Source organism: Sciurus vulgaris (assembly GCF_902686455.1).
Source record: "Sciurus vulgaris genome assembly, chromosome: 11".
NCBI lineage: Eukaryota > Metazoa > Chordata > Mammalia > Rodentia > Sciuridae > Sciurus > Sciurus vulgaris.
In genome coordinates this window covers 85388893-85411905 of record NC_136472.1, presented here as the reverse complement: position 1 = coordinate 85411905, position 23013 = coordinate 85388893, and the positions used below count along the sequence as shown (strand labels likewise).

The 23013-nt window shown below is 40.2% G+C and overlaps 1 long non-coding RNA gene across 1 annotated transcript; it reads right to left on the bottom strand.

Annotated features, from left to right (window-relative positions):
* Nucleotides 1–1241: 1241 nt before the first annotated feature.
* Nucleotides 1242–22565, bottom strand: LOC306640919. The gene is made up of 2 exons (XR_013757964.1): nucleotides 22507–22565; nucleotides 1242–1360 (listed from the first exon to the last, which is right to left on the bottom strand). It is a non-coding gene; the product is annotated as an uncharacterized lncRNA (long non-coding RNA).
* Nucleotides 22566–23013: the final 448 nt, after the last annotated feature.

Sequence of the window (23013 nt, the reverse complement as noted above, 5' to 3'; positions counted from 1 at the left end):
AAGGTAAGAAACAAAAACCTCTGGTCTCTTTCATTTCCAAAATTCCTGACACATGATAAATGTTTACTACATAGAAGCGATCATTAATGGCAGTACAGCATGCACTATACAGTTGATATTCAGCAGGCACATAAAATATGTTATGTCTAATAGTACTTGTGGAGATAGAACAAAGTTTTGTCCAAATCTAAGCATATTTCAGGGGGAAAGTTATTGAGGTTTGAACTCATATGCAACCTTGGAAGCGTCTATTGAGGACATCTTAGTAAATTGATATTAAATACCACAGAAAGAATAATTTATTGTGTTAAAATCACTGTTGATGCTGTGGCCAGTGTTTTAGTTATGCTGCCCATGAATGCTGAGTATTAGAAAATGAACAGTTCTCAAACATTTACTTTTAATGGTAGATAAATAGGTAGGTTAGTGGGTGAATAGAAAGAATTGTATTTAAGAAGCTATCTCCTTAAACAAAAGCATAGTATTTTGTTTATCACAAGATACTGTGAAATTCAGGATCAGTTACTACATTTTACATGCTTATTATTTTTTAATTGTTATGCTATTGGATAAACTCTAAAAAGAAAATTTTTAAACTTAGCTTCTACAGCCATTCTTTGTATCCTAGTCCAATAGTATTACAGGAAAACTTAACTTTCACATGAATATTTTAAATTAGCTTTTATTTCAGGACAAAGGCATTTATTTTTGCCAGGATAGATGTCTTTTTCAGTTATATATAACCTATAAACAGATTATATGATATACATTTCAAACACACTTGGCTTATTTATAAGTATCTTATATTCTCATTCATTTACTTAAGAAAGTAAGCTTTACGTACTATCATATTTCAATAATTGAATAGGTGTTATAAATTAAATGAATTAAATATCCATGAAAATTTAAATAACATATTAAATTTGCTTTTCTGATCTACTGTATAGCAATCGGCAATTCAAAAAAAGATATTTATTTTTTGGTACTGGGGATTGAACCCAGGGTCACTTTACCACTGAGCTACATCCCCAGCTCTTTTTATTTTTTATTTTGAGATAGGATCTCGCTAAATTGACCAGGTTGGCTTGAACTTGTGAACCTTCTGCCTCAACTTCCTGAGTCACTGGGATTACAAGCATGTGCCACCACAACTGGCAAAATTGCTGTAGTTTTAAGTTTGAAAAGCACAGTAACTCCAAATAGAACTTACCAGTCTTCAATATTTCAATGTGCTACACTTTTTCTTTCTTTCCTTCTTTCTTTCTTTTCTTTAATTCTTTCTTTCTTGCTTGCTTGCTTGCTTGCTTTTTTCATGAAGTTGTATCCCCTGAGCAGTTTCATGGAACACATTTTGGAAATGCTATAATATAAAAATTATAATGTGTAGACATTTTTTACTCAAACTTCAAAATACATTGTCATTTCCATGAGTATCTCATAAGACTTTTGAAGCAGAAAATATGGATTTAAACAGTTTAGCATCATCTTCAGGAGCTGCTTTACTGAAATATGGGAAATCTCATTTAATTTTATTATTCATTTTCCTCTCATTTTATGATTTCTCAGACTTGTACCAGCACATTTACTTTATTTTCTTGGTTCAAGCTGAGAGTTTTCTTTTACTTTTTATTTTATTTTATGTAATAGTTTTTGATTAGAAATGTTAAATGGTTCCCTTACTCCAATAGCCTCAGAGGAGGCAACATATGACAGATAGCATTAGTAGATGTTGACTAGCCAGGGAAGTGTCTTCCAAGGGCAACAGCAAGCTACTAGAGCAGAAGCGAATTATGATAACTGTTTTCAGATTTTTACTAATATACTAAGATGAGCAAAATTACATGGACACATGAATAGCATATTCCATACCACTACATTTCTACTCCTGCATGTTCAAGATGGATTTTAGCCCTTTACTTGCTTATGTCTTGTGGCACTCAGTCACATAATTAATCTCTCCAAAGATCTTAAATCACATGACTAGCTCAGGTGTCTTCACCCTAGTCTCAAAGAGGCATGAAAAAATCTAAATGTGTACAGAGAGCAAAGTTCTTACTCTGGGAAGGCAAGTATTCACTTGAATAAAATGGGAGAAAAATCAGCAACGTTAGAGGAAAATACTGACTAGTTCTATCTAAGCAAAATCAAAGCAGACAGTGGGAATACTTGGTTGTACGGAAATTGAAAAGCACCAAATTGAATTCCTAAGAAATTCGAGGGGGCTGAGATAAAACCCCATTCCTCATTAACAAAGCAGGGATCCCTAGCCCAAGAAAAATGTGAGTGATGACAACAAGGCCATCAAACAGATTAGGCAGCACAAAAGAAAGAGTGTTGTATCATCAAGAGGTGCTGTTCTCTGTACCAGCAGGACAGCCAGTCCAGGCCTGATGCGTGCAAAGCCCTGGGGGGAGGGCAAATGATGAACAAAGGCAGGGTACAAGAAAATGAACATCCAGCAAGAAGTTAAAAATGGAACCCATTAAAAGGCTCAAAAGGGGTAGCTTACAGTGATAAAATATTTAGAAGTTAAAAGAGTAATGAACTGATATGTCCTTCGATATTTATAAAGAAATATGGTTTCAATGTTTTGTAAAACAAAGAAACAGAATAAAAAGTTCTACAATTTTAATCTTTAATGTACTTTAGTAACAGAAACAGCAAGAAGCCAAAAGAACAACACGAAATAAAATTTATAGAAATCAAGTACCACAAGTGGCAAGAAGAGTCAAGCAAATCTACTTAGAGTTAACAGAAAATGAACATTCTTTTCATCAACCTTTTAACATACACCCTACATTAGGCCACAGAGGAAATCTTAACAAATTCCAGAAAACAAAAAATCATTAACAAAAATATATGAAATCTTAAAATTAAAAAATATCCAAAGGAAATATATTCATTTCAGATTTATCTTCTAAGATATCCTCTGGAAGTTGGAGAAAATCTTAACTGAAATTACAACCAACTTAAAAATGAATGTTAGGGAGAGCCATGTGTATTAAAATTTATACAAGAGCCAATAAGTACTCAAAAAAGTTTTATTCTAAATGTTTGAAAATTTGGAAATAAACATTCAATTGAAGATGTTGAAAAATAATCCATAAAAAAAATACAATTAATGTTGATTAACTCAAAAGTCATTAAAAAAACAAAGATGTAATAGAGATTAGGAGAAAAAAATTAAAATCAAAGGATTTTTAAATAAATAAGTAAATAAAAGTAATTATGTAATGATTAAAAAAAAACACTGAAGACTTTTCATTGGAGAGATCAATACATAGATAAACATCCATCAAAAAAGGGACGAATAGCAATTAGTAATGAGAAAGGAAGTACACAGATAAAGCTATGTAAAATACTGATAAATTTTACATTAATAAATTTGAAAATACAGATGAACTGAATATTATTCTGGGAAAATATACATTACCTAAATGCAAGAAAAATAAATAGAAAACTCAGACTGATAATGGGAGAATGCCATAAAGGGCACTTAAAATTATCTTATTTTAAAAAGCATAAGCCCAGATATTTTACAGATAAATTTCACCATGAGATATAAATATAAACATAGGAAAACATGGAAATATTGATAGCATTTTTCTGAGACTGTAATTTTGGTAGAGAAATCAAACAAGAATGGAAATGAAAGAAAATAAAAGGCTAATCTCATTATAAACAAAGATATTTTAAGAATTCCAAATAAAGTATTTAAAGATTGAATTATGAAACTCGATAAACTAATAATACTTCATGAACAAGTCAAATTTGTAATAGGATTGTGAGTATTCAAAATTAGAAAATCTAGTAGTAGAGTTGACACCATTAGCATATTAAGAAGAAAACTGTTATCTGTGTAAAAAATAGCATAAGAACACTTGAAACATACACGAATTCCTAATTAACATAAAACAAATCATCAACTAAAAATAAAAGGAAAGTACCTTGAGATAGAAAAAACTATTGGTGATCTATAGCATATATGACCCTGATAACAATTAGAAGAATTCCCATTAAATCAGGAGCTTAGGAAGTATGCCATCTGTGCACAATTTCTGAAGCAATGATTTAATTTTTGCCCCAAATGGGGCATTTCTGAGAATTAAGTAAAAAGTGTTAGTGCTACTTTACTTGGGACAATTTCTCACATCTGAACTGAGCAAACCAGGGCATGAGCCCACTTCACCACACTGCTATTACATGTAATATTTCACTTTATAGATAAAACTCTGAAAGTAAAGCAGACAAAATGTTTCAAAAAGACAAATCCACCTAAAGATTCAGCTATCTATAAAATCTAGGGCAATCTAGAAGTAAAATGTTAAATTCAATGATATGAAAAAAAAAATGAAGAAAAGAAATAACTAGTTATGAGCCACATGACTTTGGGGCAAGTAATTTCTTGTCAGTGGTAGTATTTTAAGATCTGCTGAACCAGTAGGGACGGTTGAAGACATAAACACAAATAATAATTTTTAAATTATGAAATAGAGTATCCCCTTGATAAAAATCTTAGCACAGGTAGAACGTGTAGGTGAGGGCAACATTTTAGAATGCTTCCCAAAGCAATTTCTGACGAACAAAAATTTAAAAGGATTATTAGGAACTGACTAGATAGATACTTACAATGAGGGGAACACAAGGAACAAGATAGGTACTGACACATGAAAATGTATGGAGTGCTCAGAAAAGCACCATGCGTTTACTGTCGTCAGTTTTGCTAACTGGAGCACAGTGTTGTAGAGCAGATCTCTAGAACTTGTTCATCTGGAAAACTGAGACCTTACATCCACTGAATAGCAACTCCTGGTTTCTCCCTGACCATCATTCCACTCTCTGCTTTTACACATTTGACAGTTTTAGAAATTTCAGGTAAGTAGAGTCATTTGTCCTCCTATGACTAGTTTATTTCACTTACCATGGTACCCTCAAGGTTCTTCCATATTTTCACATATGACCACATTTCCTTCTTTTTAGTTGTCTTATGCCATTATAATAATACAATAATAATATCAATTTTCTATTATATGTATGTACTACTTTTTTACCTCTTCATCCATCAATGGATATACAGGTTGCTTCCTTACCATAACTATTATGGGAATAATCAAAGGAAAAAAATACGCTTTTTGTCAAATGCATACTTCCCAAGACCCTTCAAGAACATATGAAATAAGCAGTTCATTGGAATGAAATTTGTGGGTTCATGATGTTTCATTCAGTCTGCTAAACACTATTCGGCACTGGATTGATGTATATTTTCCTTTTCTTTCTTTCTTTTTGTGCTGGGAATTGAATCCTTGAACCCAAGGGTGCTCAATCACTGAGCAACATTTGAGACAGGTTCTCTCTAAGCTGACCTGGCTGGCCTCAGTCTTGTGCTCCTCCTGCCTTAGACTCCTGAGTCACATGCCCCACTGCTTGCCGCATTTAATTTTCTTGACTAACTTTCAGCATATTAACATAAACCTGTTTTAGTGAGCTGTTTTGCCACTGTGACCAAAAGTCTGACAAGAACAATTAGAAGAGGAAAAGTTTATTTGGCTCACAGTCCGAGAGGTTGCTCTGAGCTAAAGGTGAGGCAGAACACCGTGATGAAAGGGCATGGTGGAGGAAAGCAGTTCAGGACATGGCAACAAAGAAGCAGAGAGAACTCGCTCACCAGGACAGAATATAAACCTCAAGCCGGGCCCCCAGTGACCCACCTCCTCCAGCTACTAGTTATCACCTGCCTCTAGTTATACCCACTTAATCCATATCAGTGCATTAATTCACTGATTAGGTTATAACTAACACTGATCACTTCATCTCTGAACATTCTTGCATTGTCTCACCCATGAGCTTATGGGTGGACTCCTCATATCTAAAGCATAACAACATGTCTGGATTAATTTGGAAATAAATCATGAATACTATGAAAATATTTGCACTTCAAATATACTTTCTAATATCAGATCATGGAAGCAAACTATTTTTCCATATTATGCAGTATCATTTCAACCTACTTTTATGCTCAATATCTAAATATGAAATAGTCTCAAGTATGATTTTATTTTTTATTTGAACTCAGTTTTCTTTCAAATATAATTAGAGTAAATTTTATAAAGATTTTTGGTAAATAGAAAGGAATGGTAATTTGCCTTTATATATAATTCATTCAAACCATAAATACTTAATGAGTAGTTTTCTAGGTTCTGTGGTCCAGCAATGAGCAAAAGAAACAAATTATTACCTTCAAGGACCTTACTTTTTAGTATGTGGATAAACACAAGTGTATTGGTGGAAACTAAAAGAAATAGAAATTGAAAAGCAAAGCATAGTATGTCAGAAAATACATGCTATCAAAAACTGAAGCAGGTAAAAAAGATAAAAACTCAGAAAGGAGAGTAATTTTAGATAGTCTTATCAGGAAATATTTTACATTTAGATGACATGTGAGCAATAACTTGAAGGAGGTACAAAAGCAAGTCATGAAAATATCTGGGGAAAGAAAATTCCAGTTACAGAGAGGCATGATATCCTTATGTCAAAAAAGGAGGAGAAAGAGAAGGAGGAGGGGATAGCCCAAGGAGAGGAAATAGTAAGGATAAAGATCCTGAGGAAGGGGCGAGTCTAGAAATGTCAGGAATAACAAGAGACTCCAGGGACTACAGAGATTGAATCTGGGGTCGAGTCCTATTGATACCGCATCCTTAGGTGTTGAAGAATACCATCAGAGAAGCACGCCAAGGCAAGCATATTAAGCAGGTTTTATTTAAAGGTAATAATACAGACTTCTTCCGGGAGGAAGAAGGGGGTCATGGCTGATGTTCTAGAGTCCCAAGAAGTGAGTGTACCCTACATCTTTCACAAGTTAAGGTCTATTTTGTTCTCCAGTTGCCCGCCCCCGCCCCCCCTTATCTCTCCTTCCTGCCTAAGTGACTAGGCCTGGTTTTGCAGGTGAGATGCATAAAGTGAGAAGCAAATGGGCAGGGGGAGGGCCAAAGTGATTCAGCCAGGCAAGGACCCAGGGAGCATTAATTAGTAGCTCCTTGCCTGTAGTCAGGGACAAGCAAGGGTAAATTTGGTAATCAATGAGCTCCGGAGATCCTTGACATTCTATTCTCCCAGGGGCAGTCTCCAACTTCCAGAGGCAGATGGCTTTCATGGTCTCCGTTTCCTCAATTTGACCTGATCCCCTATTTCTACACTAACTGCCTGTCCCCAATTCTGGTTTCACTAGGGCTGACATCAGAGAGAAAGCCCACACTCAAACTCATGGAGAGCCCCGTGAGCTATTATAAGGAAGATGCCTTTTATTCTGAGGATTTTGAGCAGCAGCAAAACATTATCTGACTTATTTTGAAACAATTACTCTAAAGCCCTAAAATTATTTGTTAAGAGGCAAACTTATATATTCTGGAAATTAGCGCTCTATCTGAAGTATGAGTGGCAAAGATATTCTCCCACTCTGTAGGCTCTCTCTTCACATTACTGATTGTTTCCTTTGCTGAGAGAAAGCTTTTTAGTTTGAATCTATCCCAGTTGTTGATTCTTGCTTTTATTTCTTGTGCTAGGGGAGTCCTGTTAAGGAAGTCTGATCCTAAGCCAACAAGTTGAAGATTTGGACCTACTTTTTCTTCTATATAAAGAACTCAAAAAACTCTACACCAAGAATACAAATAATCCTGTAAGGCCCCCAAAAAGGAAACCCCAACTCTGTCCCATGGATGGACGGCAACCCCAATCAACCGCAGGAGGCGTCACTTGATGCAAACCGCAAGAGGTGTTTATTCCAGCGCGCTGGGACCCAACTCCAGGAGTCGAGTCCCTAGCAGAAAATCTTGTAGGTTTATAAAGGCAGAAACCATACATCGGGAGGGGTCGCACATGAAAGGGAAAAGGGGGACAAAGCTGCCGGGAAATTTCAAAGGGGGTCTGGGTTTGCTGATAACATACAACATGTTTCACAATGTTTTACAACAGGGCGTAGATTCTGGTCAATAGTTTCTGGTAATCCTACTGTTTGAGCACTATTTAGTCATCTAGCCCAATTTACTCTTTTACCCTCTGTTTGGGGCTATTTCCTGGAACAGCTTTTAGGGGCTTTTGCTCCCATCACTGGGAGGGTGACCTCAGGGAGTTAAGATAACCAGGAGGGTGACATCAGAGAGTTAAGACAATGGGCAGGAGACCTTAGGGAGTTAAGATAAAAAAATGTTCATTCTTTCATTTCCCCATTTTCTTTTCGGAAAGTTCTAATCATGGAACTTCTGTCTCTACATATTCTTCCCCCAAATTGTTTCCTTGGCGGAGGGACTGATATTGTTGCCTGAGCATTAGCACCTGTACAGCACTTACTCTTTCCCTGATGAAGGTAACTAGGCGATTTTAGGCAGGCAAGAGCCGAGGGGGCGGGCCACCAATTAGCAGCCCCTTGTTTGCAGTCCTTGATAAACAGTCCTTGATAAAGGCAGGTAAATTTGGTAATCAATGGCCTCTGGAGATCCTTGACATTCCATTCTTCCAGGGGCAGTCTCCAACTTGCAGAGGCAGATGACCTCATGGCTTCATTTCCTCGATTTGACCCGATCCCCTATTTCTACACTAACTGCCTATTCCCAATTCTGTCTTCATTCCCCGCTTTAGCTTTAGGAACCCATAACTGCTTGTTAAGGAAATGAAAAGGGGCGTCGGTCATTCTGGCTGCTTCGAAGCTGAATGGGGGCAGCGAGGGGCAAGCAGTTTGGAGTTCCTTCTTTTTAAAAATCGGGTCAATAGAGGGGTCCCAGGAAGAAGCCTGGTTGGGGAAGAGCAGGTTGTAAAGTCATCTGGGGGTGGCTGCTTCTATGATAGAAGAACAAAAAGACATGAGTACTGAAATGAGATTAGCACAAAGTAAATGTTGCAGCATCTGAAACATGCCACTGGGTATCATGAAAATGACAGAAGTTAATCTCTCACCAGGAGGTGAAAGAACTGAGAAATTGTTCCCATAACTAGGCCTAGCAAAGGCTGGAGAGGACAAGGCCTTCATTTGGGGACTTTAACATTGCCATAGATGTCCCTAAAAAATATAGTTAAGCTACTTAATGTCATCTGATTTTGTAAAATATCCCTTTATTGGTATAACCTGTGTTTAGTAGAGATCTCTATACTTCTGTTACTTAGAAATAGATAATCATACTGGCAAACATAGATTAAGTCTACCTGTGTAGCTTAGGAAGGTCTGCAGGCCTTAAACTGACTAAAAACTTCTGACTCTGGCAGTTTCTCTGATAGTTATCAGGATACATCTAAAGTTACATTTAACTATTATTTCCTTTAAATGCCCAAGAATGGCTATACTTTGGTTTTAACTGTTTTGCTGGGTGTCTAAGATCAAGCTGGTCAAATTGACCTGGTTCCTGTCTTGTTAAAGAGTCAGCTGAGTCCCACAGGGGTCACTCGTACAGAACTTAAGAGCGGCTCCTTAGCTCCACCAGTGACTTTGGTTAGGCAGGGTCTCTTGATGGGGTGACTTCCTTTAGAAACATCAAGGGATGTTTCCCCTTTTCCATGACCCTCCTCTGCAGCAGATGCACTGGATGATTTTTCATCCTCTAGTCAACAATCTCCTTGATCAGGAGGTTGTGTGACCCAGAGTTGCAACGCTCCTTAGAGAAGTTCTCTTACTCCCTGGGTTCAGGCTAATGTTGAGGGCAAGACCCAAATATGGACTTTTCTTGACCTCTGTATTTAACTCCAATTTCTAAGTTTGATCTTAATTATCCAGCAAGCCAGTCTCACCAGTCATAAATTAAGAGTAATGGGCTTTAACTTTGATGTCCATAACTTTACAGTTATTTACCCTTTTATCTAACTGGAGTCTGCATTAGTACTGGAAGTTACCACTATCTATTCTATAGGTGATGGCTTATTATCACAAGTTACCTAGGTTGTTTATTCTTGGAGCAGCTACTTCTGCAAAATATTAACAGGTAACAGTTTTACAAAATGAAATTAGCAAGAGTAAAAATATATTCAGCTTGTATAATAGCTATCTTGAATTTTGATTGAGAACTACATTCTATCCCCTATTTGAGATCACAGTACTTTTACAACAAGAACCAATCTTTTGACTATAACTTTAAATAAGCTGAAGTCTGGCTTATTTTGGAGTCACTCTAACATGCAGTAAGGTGGGAGGCAGAGCCTTATCTCAGGTAAGGCAGGGCTCTTTACAGATCTTAAGTGTTCTAATTCTGATGTTGATCTTTGCTTCTTCCTTAAATATCATTAAGTAGTTTACATATACTGTTTCCTGAGTCTATATAAACTTTATAATTAACACAATTTAACATAGTATCTAAAACATGAATCAAAGAAAGGCTGAAAGAGCTTTTGTTATTTCCACAATCCGAGAGTGCTGGGACTTGAACCCAGGCCTTCCGCTTGAGAGTCAGGAACTCTACGAGATGAGCTAAATGGCCTGCACTGAGAGAGCTTTTAACTTTCCTTTTGTGATTAAATGGCAAAATGTTTTCATGTTTCTTTCATATTTCACAATATTACCCTTTAAACAAATCAAACTCTAATGTTTAGAAATACATTTACATTTGAAATTCTTTATCTCAGTGTAAAAAGTAACAAATTTTACACATACCCTATTGATAGCAGGTCCTATAATAGAACATTAAATGATAGAAATAAATCCCCAATAAAATTTACTCTTTATAAGTTTAAGATTACCATTACAGACAAGTTTAATCTGGAGGATAGCAGAGCTTAATAAATTCCTTGCTTTAAAAACTTGTGGTCCTGAAAAATATGAACACATTTAATATACAACTAGTGACCATTTCACAAATAACTTGACACTTTTATCTTACCAAATTGAGTTTTTAAAGAGAAATGTAGACTCTGTAACAAAGTACAATACTCTATAATAGTTGTTTAACCATAATTGTATACACCCCAATTTTTAAGACTAATTGTTCTAAAGAATAAAACTTAATAGATACAAAGAGTAAATTAGTGTTTCAAATCCTTGTCATTTTACCATGTCATTCTACCATATAGATTAAACTTTGGTTTATATCAGAACATTAGTATTTCACCTTAGGAAAAACCTTCAATAGTTTTAGCTGTCTCACATATATATAACCAACTTAGTTACACACAAACTTGTTGAAACTTGCCCTTTACTTACAAGACTTTCTTAGCACTTACTTAGACCCTCATGTATTTCATCACACAAGCACTTTCTTACCCAGAAACATTTCCTTTTTCCTTTTACTAAATATATTTCCATACCCAGAACCTTTTATTTTCTCTTTCCTACTTGTTGTCCCCTTTTTGTTCACATTCTGAAACAACTCTTATGAAATTTCTGAATTTAGATAAATTACTCTATTTTAATAAGATTAAATATTCTGTTGTTTATAGTACTCTAATTGAAACACAGTTGAAACTTTTGGGACCCTTTGTATATAGAATTGCACTTGTTAGGACATAACTCTTAGTAACCTTGTTTTTAGTTTAGTGATGACACAAAGCAAGTTTAAACCCTTTTATTTACCAACCTATGAAAACACAAATAATGTTTAAGTATGATACCCCATGGAATTTAAGGAGTTAAAAGTACTCGATGTTATTTAACAATTAGCATTTTAACTTTGTAAATTAATCAGATGTCTCTACAAACACATTAGAGTAATCCCATACATGTTAACTCTAATTCACTTATTCTGTAAAAAACCAAGATATCAGATAAGTGTCCTGAACAGTATTTGCTGTCTCTTCCCTGTTGAAAAGTCCTAGAAACAATTGATATTAGACATTTTATTAACATCAATATTTTATTAGCTTGACCACCTAGAGACTTTCAAGTTATTTTCAAAGACATTTTACTCTTATTAGTTTACCCAATTTGAACCTTTTTAAATCACGTGAATTAAAAGTATCTGAATCCATTTTTAAATTTTAATTTTAGGAGCGCTCAGCTTTGATACAGACAAAACATGACATCAGACAGCACAACATACAAATAACACAAAATCAAGCCCTTGTAACTTTATAGGTGAATCTCCATTGCAATGTAACAGATGTTCAAAAACTGTAGTTGAATAAAAAATAGAACTGATCAAAAAATCATGAGCTCAAAAAACATATAATTAAAAATATAGCATTTACTTTGCTGGAGTTTTAAAGACTCTTTTTACCTTTTCTTTCCCTGGGTTTGAGACCGGTCTCCTACTGAGCCTTTAGGCTTCTTTTATTTATATTGCAATGTAAGCCTTGACTGAGATCTGGAAGGATCTAACAGGTTTTAACAGAAACTCTGTGTCTAAGGCATTTTAGCCATCTCATCCAGACAGGTTGGATGTTAAAATTATGAGACCTTATTTTTCATTACTTTTGAGACTGAAGCTACTTTGCTAAGTTATCCTTCAGGGCTGTTGGGAGCGGGAGTCCAGAGAAGGAACCTTTGGGGTCCACCCGAGAGTAGCCCGGGCCGAGAACCCCCCAGTTGTTCCAACCCTTCCTCCACCTCTGCTACAAACACACAACAGAACCAGAACCAGATACAGACGGGCGCCAATCTCTGATCCACCAATTGAACCCCATCAGCGCCCTTACCGACGGAGACTACCAGGCGTCCCTGGCTCTCCTTCCACCCTTAGGGCGTCCCCCAGGGCTGCAACCTGTGGCCCCCCAGGCACGTCTGCCGGCCACTGTTCGGCCACCCTCACGGGTCACCGAACGGCTGCCACCGAAACCGAAAGCGCGCTCGCAGAACCAGATCAACTAACAAAACAAAACACAAGACAACGACAGACAACTTCGGGGTACCCCTTCTTACCTCCAAGGTCGACTCCGCGGATGAGGGGGGGCCATCTTATCCCGGACGAGCCCCCAAATGTAAGGCCCCCAAAAAGGAAACCCCAACTCTGTCCCATGGATGGACGGCAACCCCAATCAACCGCAGGAGGCGTCACTTGATGCAAACCGCAAGAGGTGTTTATTCCAGCGCGCTGGGACCCAACTCCAGGAGTCGAGTCCCTAGCAGAAAATCTTGTAGGTTTATAAAGGCAGAAACCATACATCGGGAGGGGTCGCACATGAAAGGGAAAAGGGGGACAAAGCTGCCGGGAAATTTCAAAGGGGGTCTGGGTTTGCTGATAACATACAACATGTTTCACAATGTTTTACAACAGGGCGTAGATTCTGGTCAATAGTTTCTGGTAATCCTACTGTTTGAGCACTATTTAGTCATCTAGCCCAATTTACTCTTTTACCCTCTGTTTGGGGCTATTTCCTGGAACAGCTTTTAGGGGCTTTTGCTCCCATCACTGGGAGGGTGACCTCAGGGAGTTAAGATAACCAGGAGGGTGACATCAGAGAGTTAAGACAATGGGCAGGAGACCTTAGGGAGTTAAGATAAAAAAATGTTCATTCTTTCAATCCAATCAACAAATGGGCTAAGGAAATGAACAGACACTTCACAGAAGAAGATCTACAAGCAATCAACAGATAATGAAAAAATGTCCAACATCTCTAGTAATAAGAGAAATGCAAATCAAAACTACCCTAAGATTCCATCTCACCCCAATTAGAATGGCGATTATCAAGAACACAAGCAACAATAGGTGTTGGCAAGGATGTGGAGAAAAAGATACACCCATACACTGCTGGTGGAGTTGCAAATTAGTGCTGCCACTCTGGAAAGCAGTGTAGAGATTCCTTAGAAAACTTAGAATGGATCTACCATTTGACCCTGCTATCCCCTCCTTGGCCTATACCCAAAGGACTTAAAATCAGCATACTACAGAGATACAGCCACATCAATGTTCATAGCTGCTCAATTCACCATAGCCAGATTGTGGAACCAACCTATATGCCATTCAATTGATGAATGGATAAAGAAACTGTTATATATATATATACAATGGAATATTACTCCTCCATAAAGAATGATAAAATTATGGCATTTGCAGGCAAATGGATGAAATTGGAGAATATCATGCTAAGTGAGATAAGCCAATCTCAAAAAACCAAAGGACAAATGATCTCGCTGATAAGTGGATGAGGACATATAATGGGGAGTGGGAGGGTTTAGTGTTAGGGTTAGGGTTAGGTTTAGGGTTAGGGTTAAGGAGGGGGGGCAAGAATGGAGGAAGGAAGTGATACCGCCGTTTATCAGTGGTGAGTTCTGCTCCTTCTAATGTTGAAGATTGAACACTAGAGAAGCACGCCAAGGCAAGCATATTAAACAGGTTTTATTTAAAGGTAATATTACAGACGTCTCCCGGCAGGAAGAAGGGGGCCATGGCTGATGTTCTAAAAGTCCCAAGAAGTGAGCACACCCTACATCTTTTATAGGTTAAAGTCTCTTTTGTTCTCTAGTTCTCTCCTCCCTTATCTCTCCTTCCTGCCTACTTGACTAGGCCTGGTTTTGCATTAAGTGAGAAGCCATGGGCTGGGGGAGGGCCAAGGTGATTCAGGCAGGTAAGGGCCCAGGGGCATTAATTAGCAGCTCCTTGTTTGCAGTCCTTGATAAGGGCAGGTAAATTTGGTAATCAATGGGCTCCAGAGATCCTTGACATTCCATTCTTCCAGGGGCAGTCTCCAACTTCCAGAGGCAGATGACTTTATGGCCTCCATTTCCTCCATTTGACCCGATCCCCTATTTCTACACTAACTACCTGTTCCCAATTCTGAAGTCCTTCCCAATTCAAAAAGACTGTATAGAGGGAAAGGAGGGGTGGGGAGGAAGGAAAAAAATAACAGAATGATTCAAATAACATTGCTCTATGTAAATTTATGATTACACAAATGGTATGCCTTGACTCCATGTACAAACAGAGAAACAACATGTATCCCATTTGTTTACAATAAAAAAAAAGAAGAAAAAAGAGGCAAACTTAATAGCAGAAAGGTTGGTGGTTGCACTGGAGATCATGAGTGTAAGATATAAAGCCACCTTTCTCTCCCGTGACAGGAATTTCCCACCTCCCAATGACCTGTCAATCTGCATTCTCCCCTTCTCTCCGGTTACAGGAATTTTCGGCTTAAGTTGCTGTAATCTTCCTGCCTCCAGCATTAAGTCCTAATATGTCATTGGTCCATCAGTCAGTCTGTAAGAATTCTCCTCCGTGATTGGTTCCTCTCAGCCCGCGAAATTCCTATGTCTGAGAGAAACCTTGCGCCATCTTTCTCCTTTTCTTTTTCCCCTTCCCCCATGCAGACGTGAATTCGTCTGTGCAAAATAAAGGGTTCCTTGTGTGAGACCTGTATCTGTGGAGCGTTTCTGGGAGCAGGCGATGAACCATAACTGCGCCTTTTCCACCTAACAGTTGGTGCCGTGACTCGGATGGGTTTTTTTCCGCTGACTAAGCAGGTGGAATCCCATCCTATAGCAAGCTCCTGTGCCCCCCTTATACAGGCTCATCTTCCATTTACCTGCATACAACACCGGACTCCAGAATTGGTGAGTTCCCGTAGGCAGTCCCTGACCAGAGCAGCAAGCCGTGGTGCCATTCCCTCTCCCCGCACTGCGGTTTCCCGCCTGGGGCTTTTTCTTGCTGCCCGCGGCTCCCACTGTGGTGCCGCCCCCCCCCCCCAGTATCTGAGAAGGGGCCATTCCCACCGCTCGCTCCCGCTACCCTGCGGCTTCCCTCTCGTGGCTTCCGCCGCCTGGCCCGCGGCCCCACCGCCGGACTGCCGAGGTGTGGGGGTATCTCCATGGTCCCCAGAGCTGGTCCTAGTTGCTGGGTGGAATCCTGGGTTTTATGGTGCTGAGATTCTTTCTCAGGGTCTGAACCTCTCTCTCTCTTATTTCCCGCTGCATCTCACTCGAAATCCTGGCCAGGTGTTCAGACCCTCTTGGCTTATGCCCAGTTAAACATTGGTTCTTGGTGATGACCAGCCTTTGTTCTAACCTCTCATTGCCTGGCATCGTGGTCTCGGGACGCTGAAATCACTAGCCAGGTGGGTCTCAGTTTACCATGGGATTCAGGACATCCACCCCAGCAAACTCACCCCTGAGATGTTTATTGAATCATCTCAAATCCCTTCACCTATTCGCTGAATCAGAGCTAAATTGTCCTTTAGATAGTAAGTCAGAATGGTCTATTTATGACACCCTAAATTCTAGCTTTGTACTTGGCATAATTATATGCCTAATTATACTAGTTATAATTAAGTACATATGTGGGCAACCTGGTGAATGGAAAGGAACTTTTCCCTTTCGTCTTTTTCCTTTCTTTCAGGCTAAACCTAATCTCTGCTCTCCTCAAAAACCTGAACCCGTTCTCTTGGCTTCTCCCCCACCTTTTAACCCTTCTTTCCCTTCCGACTTTGATCCAGCTGATGAATCATCTCCTCACAGGCCTTCTACTGCAGAAGCCCCTGTTCATTCTATTTCTCCTTCCGCTCCCCCACTCGGCCCACCAAGTCCCCCCACCACACGGTCCCGTGCACATGTCCTAGCTCCTTTACGGGAGGTGGCTGGTGTGGAGGGAGTAATCAGAGTTCATGTCCCCTTTCCACTGTCCGATCTGTCTCAAATAGAGAAACGGATAGGTTCCTTCACCTCCAACCCTGCAACCTTCATTAAGGAATTTCAGTACCTTATCCAATCTTATAACCTTACCTGGCATGACATTTACATAATCATGTCCAACACCCTAACCCCTGAGGAACGCAGGAGAGTCTGGGAACAGGCACGCAATTATGCAGATGACATTCATCACATGACCCCAACCCATCCCATTGGGACTGAAGCGGTACCAAATAGGGAGCCCCTATGGAACTATAATACTGAGTCTGGGTGTCTACAGCGAGATAGGTTTCAAATCTGCATCCTTGCAGGTCTCTGAAAGGCTTAAACCCATTAACTATGATAAACTTCAGGAAGTAATACAGGACAGAGATGAAAACCCGTCAGCATTTCTAAGCCGCCTTACAGAGGCCATGCTCAAGTACACTAACCAGGATCCTAAGACTCCGGAAGGACAACAGCTACTTATGACTTATTACTTTTCCCAAAGTTACCCTGACATAAAGGTTAAATTAAGGCAGTTGGATAGGGGACCCCTTACCCCACAGCCACAGGTTCTAGCAGTGGCATTCAAGGTTTATAACGGAAGGGAAGGAAAAAACCAAAAATTAAAATACCAAATGCTGGCTAAAGCCTTTCAGCCAGCTAGACCTGCCCAACTGTCCACTGCTAGGGGTGCCCAAGCTCCCAGAAGACCTCCAAGTTCATGCCTCAAGTGTGGGCAAGAAGGCCACTGGGCACAAGCCTGCCCCAACCCCCAGCAGCCCCCAAGTCCTTGTCCTAGATGCCACCAACTGGGACATTGGGCAATGGATTGTTCTGGTGCTCAGAGAAGTGCCAGGTCATCCTTGGCCCCTCCCTCCGGCGACTTGCTGGGATTGGCAATGGATGAATGAAGGGGCCCGGGACTTCTACACCTGACGACCATCACGACTCAGGAGCCTCGGGTAATCCTTACGGTGGCAGGCAGGCAGATCCCTTTCCTTATAGACACTGGAGCCACCTTCTCAGTGCTGCGGGAATTTGGGGGACCCACTTCCCCTGCCAAATCCTCTATTGTCAGGTAGAGGGAAAACCATATAACCTCTTACAAACCCCTCCAATAAGCTGCCATATAGGACAAATTGGCTTTACTCATTCCTTTTTAATAATTCCTTCATGTCCCATTCCCCTTCTGGGAAGAGATATCCTAACCAAATTGGGTGCCTCTATTTCCTTCTCAACCACTATGCACCTTAGACAGGACTCCTCTGCTATTCCTCTCCTTATAACTCTACAGGTATATACAGCTCAAACAGAGTCCTCATATCCCCTTCCTCCCTCCCTGGCTGACCCTAAGGTCTGAGACACTCATACGCCCTCTGTAGCTAAATGCTCATCTGTACTCATTCATCTAAAGGACCCAACATCCTACCCAACTCAGGCCCAATATCCCCTTCCCCAAAGGAGCCTTATAGGACTTCAACCAATTATCCAGGATTTAAGGCAGAAAGGCTTCCTGCGCCCTGCCAACTCACCTTATAATACTCCCATCCTGGCTGTTAGGAAACCTAATGGATCTTACCGTCTAGTGCAAGACCTCCACATCATTAACTCAGCAGTGGTCCCCATCTTTCCCATTGTATCCAATCCTTACACCCTGCTTTCTTCTATCCCTTCTTCCACCACATACTTTTCAGTGCTAGATTTGAAGGATGCATTTTTTACTATCCCACTTCACCCTGATTCACAGGATCTCTTTGCTTTTACTTGGACTGACCCTTTCACTTGAGTTTCTTCTCAGCTGACCTGGACAGTTCTCCCACAGGGTTTCCGAGACAGTCCCCATCTCTTTGGCCAAACATTATCTCAGGATCTTGCCTCTCTCACATTCATTTCCTTCTTTCTCTTAAAGTATGTTGATGATCTTCTTCTATGTAGCCCCTTTCTTGAGAACTCCCAACGGGACACAATTAAGCTTTTAAACTTTCTGGTTGACAGGGGTTATAGGGTTTCTCCAGCAAAAGTGCAACTTTCCCAGCCTCAGGTTGTTTACTTAGGTGTCAGCCTCTCACCTGGATTTAAAGCCATCACTGTAGAGAGAAAAGCATTAATACAGGACATGCCCACTCCATCTACCAAGGAAGAAATCCTTTCCTTTTTGGGATTAGCAGGATATTTATGATCCTGGATCCCCAATTTTTCCATCCTGGCAGCTCCCCTATATGAGGCTTCAAAGGGTACTCCCACTGAACCTCTCCTCAACACAGTGAAAGCCCCTTTCCAGATCTTAGGGAAAGCCCTTCTTCAAGCCCCAGCCCTACACCTCCCTGATTTAACCAAGCTATTCTACCTGTTTGTCTCCGAAAGAAGTGGGTTCACCATGGGAGTCTTAGGACACATGTTTGGTCCCACTTTTGGACCAATAGCATACCTGTCAAAGAGGTTAGACCCCACTATAAGAGGCTGGGCGCCATGTCTTAGAGTATTAGCAGCAGCATTTGTCTTAATTCAGGAATAAAAAACCTCTCTTTTGGGGCTCCCATTGAAGTGCTCTCACCTCATCATCTGTCTAAGCTTCTTACTTATAAAGGCCTGCAAATGTTACCACCCTGTCGGGTGTTAGCCTTACAAACCGCTCTTACCGAGGACTCTTCCATTTCCTTTAAAACATGCTCTCCTTTAAATCCAGCCACCCTCTTACCCCTACCTTCCAATATACATGCTTCTGCAACCCACAGCTGCCTTGAGACCCTGGAGGAGTTACTTCCCTACCCCTCTAACGTCCAGGAAGGAGCTCTACACAACCCTACTTTCGTATGGTTCACTGATGGAAGCTCATTTCTTCATAAAGGGATCCGTCGAGCTGGATATGCCATTGTCTCTCTTAAAAAGGTAATAGAGTCAGGACCACTACCCAACAACACCACCAATCAACAGGCAGAACTAATTGCCCTTACCCGCGCATTCACCCTCGCAAAGGGACAATCCTTCACAGTCTACACCGACTCCAAATATGCTTTTCACATTATCCTCTCTCATGCTGCTGTCTGGAAAAACAGAGGCCTTCTTACTACTAAGGGAAACTCCATCACTAACTCTAGTTACATTCTAAAACTCCTTGAGGCTGTTCACCTCCCAGCAATTATAGGCCTTGTACATTGTAGAGCCCATCAAACACATCAATCATCCATCTCTTCAGGTAATAACAAGGCAGATGAGGAGGCTAAAAGGCTGCCCTCTCGTCCAGGCCAGCCCCTATTATGGCTCTCCATGATCCTTTGCCTCCACCACCCCCAACAGGGAAATACTTTCCTATCTCCATCGTCTGTTTCACCCCAACCTTTCTTCACTCTTACAATTTGCTAAAACTCACCTGCAACTGTCCTCCTCTGATATCTCATTTCTGAAGGAACTCTTCCTCATGTGAAGTCTGCCTGCGAACAAATCCTACAGCTGTCAGGCCCCCCACTTTTCCGACTCACCAAGCCCATGGCACCATTCCAGGGGTAGACTGGCAACTTGATTTCACCCACATGCCCACAATAAGAAAATCTAAATACCTATTGGTTATGATAGACATCTTCTCGGGATGGATTGAACCTCCAACAAAAGGGCAATAACTGTCTCTACCTTCATCCTCCATGAAATCATTCCTCGCTTTGGAGTACTTCCAGTCAGATAATGGACCTGAATTCATTTCCCAAGTCACCCAACAACTTGCCAAAGCTCTCGGGGTCCCTTGGCATTTCCACATTCCTTTTCACCCAAAGTCATCAGGCAAAGTAGAAAGAGCAAACTGAACTCTTAAAAATGTTTTAACCAAGCTCTCTTTAGAACTTCACCTCGACAGGTTAAACTTCTGCCTTTGCTCTTCTGTGTCTTCGCTCACTCCCAAAGAAACCAACTAATATTTCCCCTTTTGAGTTAATGTACGGTTGTCCCATCCTACCCCCTGGGATAGTGCCCCTTCCTTCCCTTCTTCTTTCTCAAATATCTATTCCTCTCCTAAATCACATTCGAGCATTTTTATGGGGTTATGCAGACTCCACCCTACCCAAACCTTAATCTGGCCTCCTTACCCAACCTTTTCAAATAGGAGACCAAGTTCTTATTTCTCCTCCTCAGGAAGCTACAATCCCTCTATCTCCCAAGTGGCAGGGACCCCATACAGTAATCCTGACCACGCCAACAGCTGTCAAGGTACAAAATCTACCAGGATGGCTGCACATTTCTCGGGTTAAGCTCTATTCTTGGTCCACTAACCCTTCTCCAGCTCCTAATCCACAGGCTTCTTCCAACCGATACTCATCCACTCCTGTGGGACCCCTTCGTCTCAGACTGAAGATCATGAAGCCCTCCACCCTTCCTCCCATTCCAGAAATTGGGAGCCAGATGATTGAAATACCAACCATGTCCAGCCATGAGGACCGGATTCCTGTTTGTAATTTTCCTAACCACTGAATTTTTTCCAATAGAATGCCAACCGAAAAGGGGAGCCCCCTGTCTTTTACTTCCATGTCGACTAATCAACTTGTATTGCAGAAATATCAGGATCTCACAAAAAATCGGAGCCTGGCTGCAGATGTGCCTCCAAAGAAACTATCAAGTCCCCAGTTCTTCCTACCACAATGATACCAGCTCTACATCCACACCCAGCTGGAAGTAATTACAGAAGACTGACCTTCATCCATGTACCCCCAAAAAATTTATTTTTATTTTTTATATAAAATAAAATGGGGGAATGTAAGATATAAAGCCACCTTTCTCTCCTGTGACAGGAATTTCCCACCTCCCAACGATCTGTCAATCTGCATTCTCCCTGCCTCTCGGGTTACAGGAATTTTCGGCTTACTTTGGTGTAATCTTCCTGCCTCCAGCATTACGTCCTAATATGTCATTGGTCCATCAGTCAGTCTGTAAGAATTCTCCTCCGCGATTGGTTCCTCTCAGCCCGCGAAATTCGTATGTTTGAGAGATGTCTGCGCCATCTTTCTCCATTTCTTTTTCCCCTTCCCCCATGCAGACGTGAATTCGTCTGTGCAAAATAAAGGATTCCTTGTGTGAGACCTGTATCTGTTGAGCGTTTCTGGGAGCTAGTGACGAACCATAACTGCGCCTTTTCCACCTAACAATGAGAAGCAGTAATTTTATATATGAATGCGTGTGTATGCGTGTGTGTGTGTGTGTGTGTGTGATAAAATTACAGTGATTTGCTGATGGGTTGGATGTGAGTTTTAAAGAAAGGAGAGCTGAGAAGATTCCAGAGGTGTTGGCTAGGAGGGAGTTTCCCTTAACTGGATTGTGGAAGACTGAAGTTGGAACTGATCTTGGAGAATCAGGACATGTTAGATTCGAAACTTCTATTAGGGTAGATATCCTATTAGAATAGGATATAACTATAAAACATATATGTTGATTACTAAAAATAATGTAAGAGAATATCTTATTATACAATGTATAATTATTACCTAGTATAAGTCAATGAAAATTAAATTTTGCTGGGAATGGTGGTGCAGGCCTGTAATCCCAGCAGCTCTAGAGACTGAGAAAGGAGGATTGCGAGTTCAAAGCCAGATTCAGCAAAAGTAAGGCACTAAGCAACTCAGTAAGATCCTGTCACTAAATGAAATACAAAATATGCCTGGGAATGTGGCTCAGTGTTTGAGTGCCCCTGAGTTAAATCCCCAGTACCAAATAAGTAAATAAATGAGTAAATTTTAACTTTAAATTACTTCTTAAAATATACTACTTAAAATTATGATTTGTTTAAACCTGATGGATTGTTCTGAGATTATATAATATGAAAGGGGTTCACTAATCAAAGATTGAAAAATACTTCTCTGTATTATTCTTCTAATTAGTTTTAGACTAAAATCTCTGAACTCTACAATAAAGGTACCCCTAAACAACTGTTTTACAACTGAGAAAGGGACCTTTCTGTGGCAAATGAGATAAGAGTAATAAATCTCTCAGTCCTAGCTAAGGGCAGTATCATGTACCTGTATAGTACCAGTCACTCCAGAGGTAGAAGTTCAGGGTCATCCTTGGCTACATATTGAGACTCCATGTCAAAAAACAAACAAAACTTACATGGGAAAAAAAAAAAGAAAAAAGAAAAGAAAAACAAAAAACCCTTAGTCCTTACTCTGACTCAAAGGTAAAGTCCTCACCCACTTTTACCAATACTCTTGCTACAAGATGCCCTCTGGCACTTGAGGGCTCAACATTGCTAGTAAGCAAGAAATTCATTAGTTTAACAACACACTATACTTTTCTGCCTCAAAATCTATACAGCTAGTTGGCAGAAGACCTGGGATTCAAAATTATCTTGGACTCCCAGATCCATTAGTCATTCCAACACATGAATCTCATGATGTTTGATGAGATGCTTTCTTTTGGATTGTCCCACCCTTCAATTTTATGCTTTGTTCCATGCCTAGACAAAAGATAGCATACAGAGGAGAATGGCAAGCGTGCGTTCTGGTGTTGACTTGGCATACAGCAGG